Consider the following 12,906-nt stretch of genomic DNA (forward strand, 5'->3'; position numbering starts at 1 on the left):
CAAACCTCATTTCATGCACAACTGGCAGTGCATAAGAAACTATCAGATTCCAAAATTTAAAAAAAAAAAAAAATTGATGAGGCTGAAGTCCTTTATGGTTGTAGTGGATCCACATCAGGATAAGGAACCCTTTAAGGAAAAGAATATGTATTTTCATTTGCATAAAGACAATAAAACTCTTTCAGCAGCAATTTCCCCATATATAAAGAGTGAGAACATAGCACCTCAGTGACACGGACATCTGTTACTTAAACAGATGCCACCTTCTAAACTCATTCAAGCAACCCTCTGCTCCAACCAGAGACCCCTAAACCAAAATTCAATGTGTGGGTAGAGCAATGTGTAGAAAGCAGGGGTCTGAATAACGGTTGATTTTGCTTCCCAGCATCATTATGAATTTGCTTGATTTTTTGTATTTTTACTTCAGTAAAATCTCTCTCATTTCCATCAGTAATTCCTTTCTTCTAACTTAATCTTGACAATCTGCAAAATCCAATAGCACCTACTAAAATTCATTGCTGATTAACATAGCCTTTCAAAAGACCAGATAACCATGGCTTTTGTTTGTTTGTGTCTTCTTGCAAATGTACCTTAATAATTTCACAGGGCAGGGCTCTAACGCTATCAAAGAGAGAAATGAAAGTTGGTTTAGTTTTTTCCAAGTAGAACAAAGAGTCCCAGGCTGATGTTTTCCAGCGAAGCAATACTTCCCCAGCCCGAGACTGATAAGCGCCTTCAGAAGTTAGGCTTACACTTCTAAATCAGCAGTTCATGAAAGGCATTACAAAAAACTATTATACTGCTATAATGGATGACAGCACAGTTGTATATGTTACACCTTGAAGTAAGCAGTAGGATTTTCAATCACTTGATAACCTTGAAACTGCTAAGGTATCAAATTGCTATCATGAATATTGTGCAGGAGCAGAAATAACTCAGGAAGCTGCCTTTGTGAATAGTAATCAGAAAACTGCAACATTTTTACTGAGAAAATGGATTTGAGGCACTGGTGTATTGACAAGTCTCTAACAGGAAGCTAAGGTAGACATTACAAGTACATTTGCATTGGACTATGCATCAATCCATCATCCAGCATTAGGTTTGTAAGATCTAATCAGTTAAGAAAATGTATTAGCAGAGAATTTATATGTTGTATGTTCAAATTTCAAAGATAAAGAAAAAAATGGTCCACCTGTTTTTTAATAGCTAAAAACAATAAATTTTTTTTAATATTTCAATTCTCAATATACTTTCAAATCTTACTCATTTCAGCAGAGTTTATAGATAGGAAGTGATTAGGAAAGTGAAGATTTGCTCGATAGACATTTGAATCAATTACAATATGAAGACACGGTAGAAACAGACAGTAAATGTTTATAACCCAACTCTTTTCTCTAAAAGGCATATGTTTAATTTTACCAGATTGAAGCTTTGTTCATGAGCATAGCACCCAGTGTTGGTCTGTGGCATTTCCAGAGGACAGAATCCACCAAGAACCCTCCACAGTCATGTGAAAACTCAGTGTCTGGAGTGATTCATCATTGTGTCAGACTGGCCGGCACTTTGTCACAGTGACTGACAACGGGAGAAACTTGGAAATAATACAAAGATCCTCTGTTCACTGATAGTGTCTGCACTGTGATTAGAGAAGGAAGCTTTGAGACTGTGAGGAGAATCTTAATTTTCCCCCAAATTAATTTTGATGTTTTACCCTTTGTAGGTCAAACCCCACCTAATATGTCCTATTATGTCTTACTCAAAAGTAGCCATTTTCATTTAAATAGTTTCTGCAGCCTGATTACTGACTATGACTGCATATTTGACAGCTTATTGGAACAAAGTTTTCAATGGTGTGAAACTAACTATGCTGGCTTTATACTGGCCACCCTATCCAGTTGGAAAAGATAAGAGCCTGCCAGCTAAAGGTTGTCTGAATTGACTGGCTAGACGGCTGGTGTTGCTGGCACAACCTAAATTAACTTGTGTTTTTCCCGTTTTTGGAGTCCGGGATCATTTTATCCTGTTCAATTTTAAAATCCTGAAAGAGTCATGATATCAATTCCCTACATCAGGTAAAGTATTATTAAATAATGTAACACAATGCATGGATATTATTTTTAGAGCTCTAGAGAGGCAAATATAAGTGATTTAATGTATACTTATCCTCTCTGCGTTAGTCAGGCTTCCATCACTGTGACAAAAACGCATGAGAAAAATCAAAAGGTTTATTTTAGATCATAGTTTGGCCCTGTGATGAAACAGGACATCATGGTGGAAGGGGGTGGCAGAAGAAACTCTTTACCTTGTATAGAAAGCAAAAGAATGAGAGTGGTGGGGAGGGAGGGAGAGAGGAGGGGCTTAGGAACAAGATATACCCTTCAAGGGCATTCCCTCAGTGCCCTACTTCCTCCAACTAGGTCCCACCTCTTAAAGTTTCCACCACCTCCCAATATACCAACAGCTGGGAACCAAGCCTTCAATACTTCAATGAGTCTCTGAGTGACACTCTAGATCCAAATTCTTATACCCACTATGGAAAAGAAATAAAATAATATCTTGTACTACTAATAAATCAATATGCCACCTTCTTATTTTAAAAAAATGATGCTAAAATGTATGCTATTCAAAAACTGTGATTGCAAAAGGAGTAAGTTATTGGCAGGGATAATAATCAAAACTAAAATTTATTGACATATGTCTCTGAAATTATTCAAATAATATCTCCATTATTCATATTATTTGTTTCTTCTTTTCTAAAAGAGAACTACCATCATCATTTTAAAGAATGCAAAGTGGATAACTGGAAAATAAGTACCTTCTGTATGATTACACAATTTATGACTGATGGAGCTAGAATTTAAGCTCAACCATGCCTCTTTCCAAGGAGTTTAACTGTCCTACCAGAATAAACAGAAGAATTTGAGGTGAAGTCCATGTGAGGACTTAAGTCAAGGAATTTTAAAAAGTAAGTGATATGCAGTCAAATGTCTATCAAATGGATGGTCTCAAAATGCAAATCTGGATATGGTGTAGCTTCTGGAGACTCTCTGGTACGGGGTGTTATGGGATTGCTGGGTGTTGTGGCATTTATTCTATTCACAGAGAAGAAAGGAGAAGGAATGGACCTCTGAATAAGCTTCCAAAATGATGCCTGCCCCAGCTATCCCATAGAAAGACAGGACTGATAACTACCAAGACATCCCGCAGTTTATGAGTAAATTCAGTGACTGCCAGGTGACTGCTGAGGCTATAAGAACCACTCTGGGTCCCTGTGGCATGGATAACTTTATACAGGATGATCAAGGCAAAGAAATCATTTCTAATGGTAGGGTCGCAATTCTGAAACCTTTTTGTTGTCTGTCTTGCAGCAAAGACTTCAGTGGACTTTTGCAAAATCTCAAGATGTAGAGGTTAATGGTGTCTCCACCTTGGTGATTCTACTGGCTGCACAGTTTCCAAAGCAGGTAAAACCATACATGGGGAAAGGTTTGCACCCCTACATCATCATCCAAGCCTTCTGTGCAGCCACTCCCTTGGCAATTAAAAGATGATAAAGAATGCTGTGAATGAGAAGAAATAAGATAGAGTGGAGCAGAAGAAGCTGCTAGAGAAGTATGCCATGATTGCTCTGAGTTCCAAGTAGATCTTTTAGCAGAAAACTTTCTTTTCTAAGATGGTGGTTGATATCATGATGATTCTTCCTGGAATCAAGAAGGCCTGGGTGGATCCCTAGAAAAGCTCCTGCTTATGGTTAATGTTGCATTCAAGGACACTCTCTCTTACATTGGCTTGAAATGCAACCCAGAAAATGCAATAATCCCATGATTACCCTCTTAAATGTTGGAATCAAAATGAAAGTTGAGAAAGATAATGCTAAAATCAGAGTCTACACAGTGAGGATCACTTGGAAATTATTGATGCCAAATGAAACATTCTCTATGACAAGTTAGAAAGGATCCATCATTCTAGAGCCAAAGTCATCTTGTCCAACTCCCCACTGGGGATCTGGCCACCCAGTACTTTGCCTACAGGGACTACTAGTCCTGTGCCTGCCAAGTGACTGTAGAGGATCTGAAGATGACAGTGATGATCTGCAAAGGTTCAATCCAGATTAGGGTGAATGCTCTGTCAGCAGATATGCTGAGCCTCTGCCAGGTGTTTGAAGAAACCCTGATCAGAAGAGAGGTACAATTTCTTCAGTGATTGCCCTAAATCAAGACCAGCATTTTCATCCTCCATAGTGGCATCAAGCAGTTTATGCAGGAGACAGAACAGAACAGTCCCTGCAAGTTGCCATCACGATTATCAGGAGGGCCATCGGGAATGAATTGGTGGTAACTGGTTTCAGGGCCATTGAGATGGAGCTCTTCAAGTACCTGCATGATCACCATTGACTATCCTGGAAAAACAGCTGCTGGTGATTGGGACATATGCCCAAACCTTGGAGATTATCCCACACCAACTGAGTGACAGACATCTACAATGAGTTGTGGGCTCAGCATATCAGGGGAGTATGTGGTATGGGGTTAATATCAGCAATGAGGGCAATGACAACTTTGAGGTCTTCATGTGGGAGCTGACTATGGTGCAGATCAATGCCCTGACAGCAGCTCTGAGCCTTAACATGTATGTAGATGAAATCATCAAGAACTACTGCACCATCATGGGTGTTCCCCTGGGAACTGACCCCAGGCTGAGATTGAGACCATCCTCAATGTAAACCTTCCCATCCATCACACTCTGACTGGCTGCAGGTATGCTTATTCTCCTTGGCTTCATGAGGAAATGATAGTCATTAGCCCACTCTGCTTACCGGAGTTTGTTTAAATGAAACAAAAGACCTAAGGGGGGAAAAATGCAAATCCAGTCATATCATTTCCCTTCAGCTCTCTCTCATCTGCCCCAAAACTTCAATGATCGTAAGTTGAGGGAAAAAAAAAAAATCCTGATCACAACCAATGAAGCAGCATATGATCTATTGCATTGCTGCTTCCTGAGCCTCATCTTTTACCACCTCTCCCTTCTCCCTGATGAAATTCCACTGTTTAACTGGTGATCCTTTATATTGGGAATGCTCCATCCTGACTTTTGCTATTTCTAGTTACTAAAATTCTCTTTCAAACCTACTTGCTTGGTTAAATTCTTTCATTCTCCATAGCTCAGTTAGGGGAACACAATAAAGAAGTTGAATCCCACTTACCAAATGAACCACATACCTCTCATAATCGATTGCATTTATCAGAATGTTAGAGTGATTATTTCATTTATATCTCAATAACTCACTTGGTTAGTACTCCCAGTGCCTACCTCTAACTTTGAGAGTAAATGAATGAGTAAATGGTTAGTTTCTATTTGTATTTCTTCCTATAGTTTGTATTGAGAGCTTCATTTAATTTTTATTGCAACTCAAGAATGAAATGAACTAGATATCTCTTTTCTATTTTGCTGAAGAAGAAATTAATGCTCACAGAAGTTTATTACTTACCTAAATATACTTTGGTTGTGTCAAATCTGCTAAAACCTGAAATTTCTGAATCTCAGTACAATGTTGATATACCAAAGCTTTATTGTGTCATCAGTGGAAATGCAAATTTCTGCTATCTATCCATAATGAAACACAGAAAATGGGGAAACTATACAAAATAAGGTTCTCAGTGACCAATGTCAGAGGATAAATTCAAAATTTGAGTCAGGGAGCTAATTGTAAATGCTAAGTGAGGGTAAAGTGTCCAAGATCCAGAACAGAACACACCTTTGGTCAATTGTTTGTGACCAGGAAGGCAGCACATTTCACAGAATGTTGCAAACTGGCCTCCAGCTTTGGACCACAGCGACCTTCCATGGGAGGTGGTTGGGATGAGGGTCTTTAGGCTCAAACATACCAAAGGCCCAGAGACATATGGGTTAGTTCAAATCAGCTGGAAGGATCAATGCCATGAATTTACAGACTCGGTCCACTGGAGTTTTGAGCTAGTTTGGACCAATGTAGAGAGTGTGTCTGCAGCTACAGATACAGTATCAGGACAAGTCTGGATGCACTGAGCGTCACAGACCTGCTAACTGCTATTCCTAGAGCAAATGCGTAACAGAGCCTGAAAGTTCCTCTAACCACAGTTGTCATTGCTCAGCCTAATGCCTCCACTTCAGCATAACTTTTCTCACAAGTACTGCCTTTTCTTAAGAAGAAAATATTGCTAAAAATGGAAATCCAGTTTCTTGTTTTCCTACCAAGACCTTCCTATGTACTTTGCTCCAAGTTTGGACCCTTTTCCAGTTCTTTCAGCTAGAATAGACCAGTCTATCACTCTGAACCATGAACTGATTACCCGTCTGATACTGAGACCACCATTATTTTGATTCTCCTGGTACCATGACCTGTGAGAAGATTTGCATCAGTTCTGTTTCCTCATTTTCTTGGATTATGTGTAATTGTCTTGTGGTCATTGTCTCAGTGTAGCTAGATCTAATCCCTGGTTTCATCTTCATCTTTTACAAAGGCTCACCTGGACAGGTCTAAGGCTATAAGAAAAGCATCATCTAAGGAAAAATGTCCAATATATTAATTACATCAGGAATCAGACCAGTTACTGCATTTAATCTGTACTCACCCATTGACTCTGAACCTCTGCACCAGATTCCAGTCTCTCTCACCAAACTTTGTTGACCTCTTGTGGTTCTCCTTCTCTTATTCAGACATCTGAATCCCATTTGAAATCTCAGACTCCTGTACTTTGTTACTGATTGCTGCTTGTCTCTCTGACCCAAGTTATTGACTCCAAGGGTCTACCATGACCTTTCTAAATATCACTGGAGCTTTAAAGAAAATGAGTAGAACTGCTCAGAAAATTCTTTCCATATAAACTAGTGTGGTGGGATAATCGCATGAGTAAATTCCATGTGCAGTCAAGGTTAGGAGTGATTTCTGCACATTCTTAGAATTCAGCAGAAACAGTATTTCAGGGAGGGGGAGATATATGATGAAGTGTGGATTCATAAGACAGAGGAAATGAGTGGGTGGAAAAGTGATAGCACAATGGGGCAGAGGGTGTCTGAGAGAAGTGGGAAGGAGATTGAGTAGAAGAGAGAAGACTTGAAACTATGCCCCAGGAAACTATGCCCCAGGGACAACAAAGGAAATGTTGCCTCAGGAGGCAGGCGGACGAAGGATGTCCAACCTAGACCTGTAGATATAAAACACTGATAAAAACAGCATGCAGGACATGGGAGCTTACATATTGTCAATCTGTATAACCAGACACTAGCAAGCCTTAGGCTTGTAAGCAAAGCCAGAGGCTACACAACACGTTCTCATGGTATCTCTGAGCATTTAGAATTATTCCATGGGTCTTGGGATGTAACTCAGCAGTGGAGGTAGAATGCTTGCCTAGTAAAAGACCATATATTTAGTCCCCTGAACCATCCACAAAAATATATCATTTCATGGTTCTAATAATCAACTTGCAATAAAAATCAGATCTCATATTGATTGTCATTTTCTTGACAGTCCTATGAAGGTGGTGGGAAAATTACTATTTTTACCTCCATTTTATTGATAAGGTTAACTGACGCTCAGAATGAGGAAGTGATTTTCCCAAGGTCATATAGTGCTAAATTCAAGGCAGGACCAAGATTGAAACTTAGATTTTCTCTTTCTAAGCCCCCAACTCCTCTATTTCACCATACTGTTTAAAAGGATTGAGAATTATCTCCAAATACTGACTCAATTTACATCTTAACATTGCGATCCCTAAACCTTGGGTGATAACCACAACTACTGTGTCTGTCTCCTCATCAGTTGGTTCTTACATGGAAAGCTACTGCCCCTTTGGATGCATTTAGAAATTTATAGGTAGACTGGTTTGGTTGTTGTGGTGATAAGGAGTCACTACAGGCATTCAGTAGGTAAGGGCCAAGGGAGTACACCTTATTTTCTTACACAGTAAAAAATTATTTAGTCAGATACCGTATTGAATGCTGTAGTAGACATCACAAAAGTAAAATAATTATGTTTATAATGGCCAGAGTCAAGACCCTAACTCCATTTTACATATAAGCATAGACTATTTTTGTATGGCTTTAATAGTTATTGAATTTTCAGAGATGTGTCTCCCAAATAAATCCAGAAAAAAACTTAATATTTTTTGTCAGAACTTTTAAAAACTGTTTGCCATTTTAGAAAATCATAATGTATATGATTTTACCTTGACTTTGCTTGCTGACTTTATAATCTCACTCCAAATTTGAGGGGGTATGAGGTTCATGTACAGCTACCAGAAATTGACTCTTGTTTTTCCTTACCTTGTAATTTGGGATACCTGATAAACCAAGGCTATAATGATAATATACTGAACTTCATTCTAGAAAATGTAACTGATTTAATAACATAATAGTCCATTAAAAAAGAGCCTAAATTTTGACTGAAATAATGGGTTGACCAGCTCCCTTTATTAGATCATCCTGAAACATGACAAGATTAAATTTAAAATGAAAATTTTGAACACCATTCCACAAAGTCAGCTTGTTTTTCTGTATTTTCTAGAAGAAAAGATGGGAATTTGGATCTGGCTAAGACATTCTGTCACAGATTCGTTTCAGGTTCATGTCATAGCTTGTGTATTATTTAGAAGTAATTTAAGATTCCTATATATGGTAACACATATTGAAACTTTCATTTCACCTACTGCACTTTCTTCCTGAGCTTCCCAATTCCAGTCTTTGTTTTGGAATGAAACTATTAAGTTGCAATATGAAGTTAAACACACTCGACAGGGAAGGGTGTGTGAGTCAGCAGTTTGTAGCTGCCAAGAAAGGAGTGAGAGGGCTTTCAAATTCATGTTATTGATGTGAATTATTTTGAAGAATGTATGGTTGGCGGTTTCCGTGAACTTTGGCAGGGATCAGCAATTTACTGATGATGAAAATAAACTAACAAACAACATCACTTTCTCTAAACAGTCAGCAAAGCTGATCATTTGGCTATCAAAAGTAAAGGAGATAAAGCTATAAGCAATCATTTCAGAGTGACCCATAGAAAGGTACCCTGAACTCAGTTCATTGTCTCCAAAGGGCAGATTTCAGGTTCACAGTGACTGATGAATCTGCCAAATATCACATCTGGACTGCAATTTCTTAGAGTCTTTTTTTCTAACTTCTTATTTGTTTGTTTTGTAGGTCTTTAGAGTTATTTTGTGACAATTGCCTTGAAATCATTTTTAAATGTTATAATATCAGCACAGTATTTATGGAAAGATCCTAAGTACTGGAAAAATATGATCCAGGTCATTTGCACCAAGATATTCTGCGGAGATTTAAAAGAAAACAACAACACCTGCCACACACACACACACACACACACACACACACACACATGCGTACACACAATCACACATACCACAATTCCCAGGCACAACTCCCAGCTCGGGGGATTTGGTAGCTGTGATATTGGCTTGGGATTTGTATATTAAAAATACTCCCTGATGTTGTCTAAGGTGCAAAAGGGTGTGGTACCTACTGCTTTTGACCTTTAGTCTATAGATAGAACAAATAAAAACAATATATAATTTCTGTAGATCCATTTGAATGATTTGTAGTAAATTCCAATTCTCAGTTACTTTACATATTTTATCTGAAGGCAAAACATTTAATATTGAAAATGTCAAAAACAAAAGAAGCCCACTCACTGAGGACAAGGACAGAAAGAAACAGTGTTAAGAGTTCATCCCTTCTGGTCCAGGGTAGAATAATGATGTATGAATTGCAGTGGTCACCTTCCCTGGGCATGCCTCAAAGAGGCAGTGCTAATGGCTATTCCTAATCCGTGGCTTAGCTTTTAGGGCACAGTATTTCAGTCATAGGGAAAGCTAATAAAGAATTTACTTTCAGAGCACCTAAGGAGATGGATATAACATCTATGCCAAGATAGTTTCCATACTCAGAAGGGATATAAGTCCCCAGTGCCCCAGACTAGGCAGAACCATGTTTTAAGTGGTTCCTCACTTTTTCTCAAAGAGTGGAACTTAAAGCTTAGAGAATGTGAGCTAACGTACTATATTAGTTTAAGAGAGTTAAGCTTAATAACTGAATACTTCTTCTAACTGGGTCCTGTTGCCTAGCATAGAGTCATTTGTTGATTATATATATTGAGCTGACACATATTCTCAGAACTCCGGCTCTGGCCTCAGTTTTTCCAAAGTGAGACAAACTTTCTGTGGCAGTAAATTCTATAACCTGGAGTGAAACCTACTCAGTCTATTTTATTCCAAAATCAAATTTTTGAGGCCCACAACCAACAATGACATATTCTCTATAATTGGAGATTCATAACATATTGAGATCTTAGATATAACCTGGTCCACTCTTAACTTGGAGTTACCCCTGATCCCTCTCTTTGTTTTTCTATTTTCTCTTTTAAGAGCATGATTTTTAAAATTTTAAAGAAAATGTATTTTTAACTGATATGTAATAATGAAGATTATGTTGATGGGGTGCCATGTGATATTTATGACTCCTCTTTTTCTATTTTATACCCCAAATCCATCAAGCAACCCATCAGCAATTCTCTAGGCTCTACCTTAAAAAGACATTCAGAATATTTCTCCCCAGTTCCACTAGAGTGACCTTGGTCAGAGATACCAGTGAGTCTAGCTTTGGTTCTGCAATCCCTTCCCAACTGGTGTACCAAACTCTATTTCTCTCTGTCTACTACAGACTTACCATCTTAGTGAGAGGGAGTTTTAAAATAGAAATCTCACTGTATCATTCCTCTGGGCAAGAAGCCAGTCCTAATATGATTTTTTTGCCAGTTCCTTTTCCAATCTCATCTCTGATCATTTTCTAACTTTTTTTCTTTGCTGAACACACACACTGTCCTCCTAGTTGTTTGCTGGGCATTTCAAATATGCTTCTGCCTCAAGTTCAGTGTACTGGTGTTTCTTCTGCTTTGAATTCTTTACCCATGTGTCTTCATGTCCAATTCATGTAACTCCTTTAAGACTTTGCTCACTTCTGCTCTAAGCCACTTTCCCAGTGAGCCTACCTTGATCACCCAAGTTAAAATTCACATTTTGCTCCCTCCCTTCACTCTATCCTGAACTGCATATCCACAATTCCTATTGCTTGTTAAAGGTTCTCCACTAGAATCTCACACTAAGTGAGATTCTTAATGGAATTCTTTACCATCCTCCAACTTGATACTTGGCTTAATGGCATCCCTTGTGTAATGCAATCCTGAAACTAAAATTTATTAGGTAAAATTCCTTGTCAAAACCTTCATGCATTATGTCACTAGATCATTTCTCTAGTACTGAAAATGGAATATGCTTACTCTAATTTAAAGCAAGATCATCAAGGATATATTGTGGATGGCACAGCCGGCATTCAAAATCAGTTCCCAGTGACAACGCACACCTATGTCTTTCATTTATCTCAGGGATCCACAGATTCAGACCAAATCCAGACAACTGCCTGTTTTTGTACATCATTTTATTTTAACACAGTTAAGATTATTTATTAAAATATTATCTATGACTGACTTTGTGCAATAACAGTAGTTGAGCAGTTACTTTACACTATAGGATTTCCAAAGCCTAAAATATTTACTATGTGGTGATCTCCTAATACATACTGAACTGTCTTATACGTAAAGAAGAAATGTTCTGCTTTATAAATGAACAAGGATGTCTTATACACAGAAGAGATGGTTAAGAAAAAAAACTTACTTGAATAATAACATTCAAATTTTAAAGTTGCAAGTCCCCAATCTAGCTTGTCTAGCTGTTTAAGTTCAGTTTACTAAACTTACTCTTTCTAGAAATATACCACATGTTATTGATTACCATTGAAAATGCCTTTAATTATTTGGGATTCCAATTATAGATAGAGTTGAACTCATTTTAAACATTTGAACCACATGTAAGTTTAGAATTTTCAGTTTAAGTACTTTGGCTTTCTGACATATACTTACTTAATTTTTTATAGCAAATAAATAAAATATATAGATATAGTAACATTTAGATATCTAAAATATCCCAATATTTTATACAGATTGAGGATATTTTAAATTAATTCTAAATCTAAATCTCATATATATTAAACATTTTTGATATTTACATATATAAAAAGTTTCACTTATTATTTGGAAGCCGAATTCTCTTAAACATTGTAAGCATATAGAATTCCAAATCTACTCTTGTTATTTAGCTAAAGGAAATACCATAGGTTTGGTTATTTAAATATTTCTTAGCAAATTTTAAATGTTTTTGAGTTCCAGAAGAAAATATTTGTGTCCTGCCAATCAATTTTGGGGAATAACTTTTCAACTGATTGAGATTGTGAAATTATCAGATATTTGGGTCACAAAAATTATCATTTTAACTTATGTTAATTACATATAACATATAATTAGAAGATATAATTAACATAGTCTTATTGTAGACCTCGTTGTGACATCCTGAGCATTATTTATACTCTCTAATGGCCAATTTAATACTTAAATCAAATTAGGCTGTTAATATTTGTCTCTGTCTACTTAATGTTTGCAACTCTACCTTGTAAGATTACTCAAGTAGATTTTTACATTTCTTCAGCCCCGAAATGTGTCCTTTTATCCTAATATCAAAGTTTTTGAATAAATTAATTTGGTGGTTTTATATTTTCATGTACAGCCTATTTCCTGGTACCCCATAAGTCTTATGAAGACTAAGACTGTGACATGTTTCTAGTTCTTTTTGATGATACTGCATGACTTTTAGGTGAATACCTGGAAGTAGAGAAAGGACAAAGGGAAGAGTAACTATTCACATCGGTCTGAACAGGTTTGTATCTCAAGAGAATCAGACCTTTTACATTGTCTGGATTGACTGATTTGTGAATTTATTTTGTGCATCATAATGATTTTAAAAAATCATG

General features: G+C 37.2%; 1 pseudogene; it reads left to right on the plus strand.

Moving 5' to 3' along the window:
* The first annotated feature begins 3,144 nt into the window (after window positions 1–3,144).
* LOC124979453 (T-complex protein 1 subunit eta-like) lies at window positions 3,145–4,720 on the plus strand (annotated as a pseudogene).
* Window positions 4,721–12,906: the final 8,186 nt, after the last annotated feature.

Source organism: Sciurus carolinensis, chromosome 3 (genome assembly GCF_902686445.1).
Source record: "Sciurus carolinensis chromosome 3, mSciCar1.2, whole genome shotgun sequence".
NCBI classification, from domain to species: domain Eukaryota; kingdom Metazoa; phylum Chordata; class Mammalia; order Rodentia; family Sciuridae; genus Sciurus; species Sciurus carolinensis.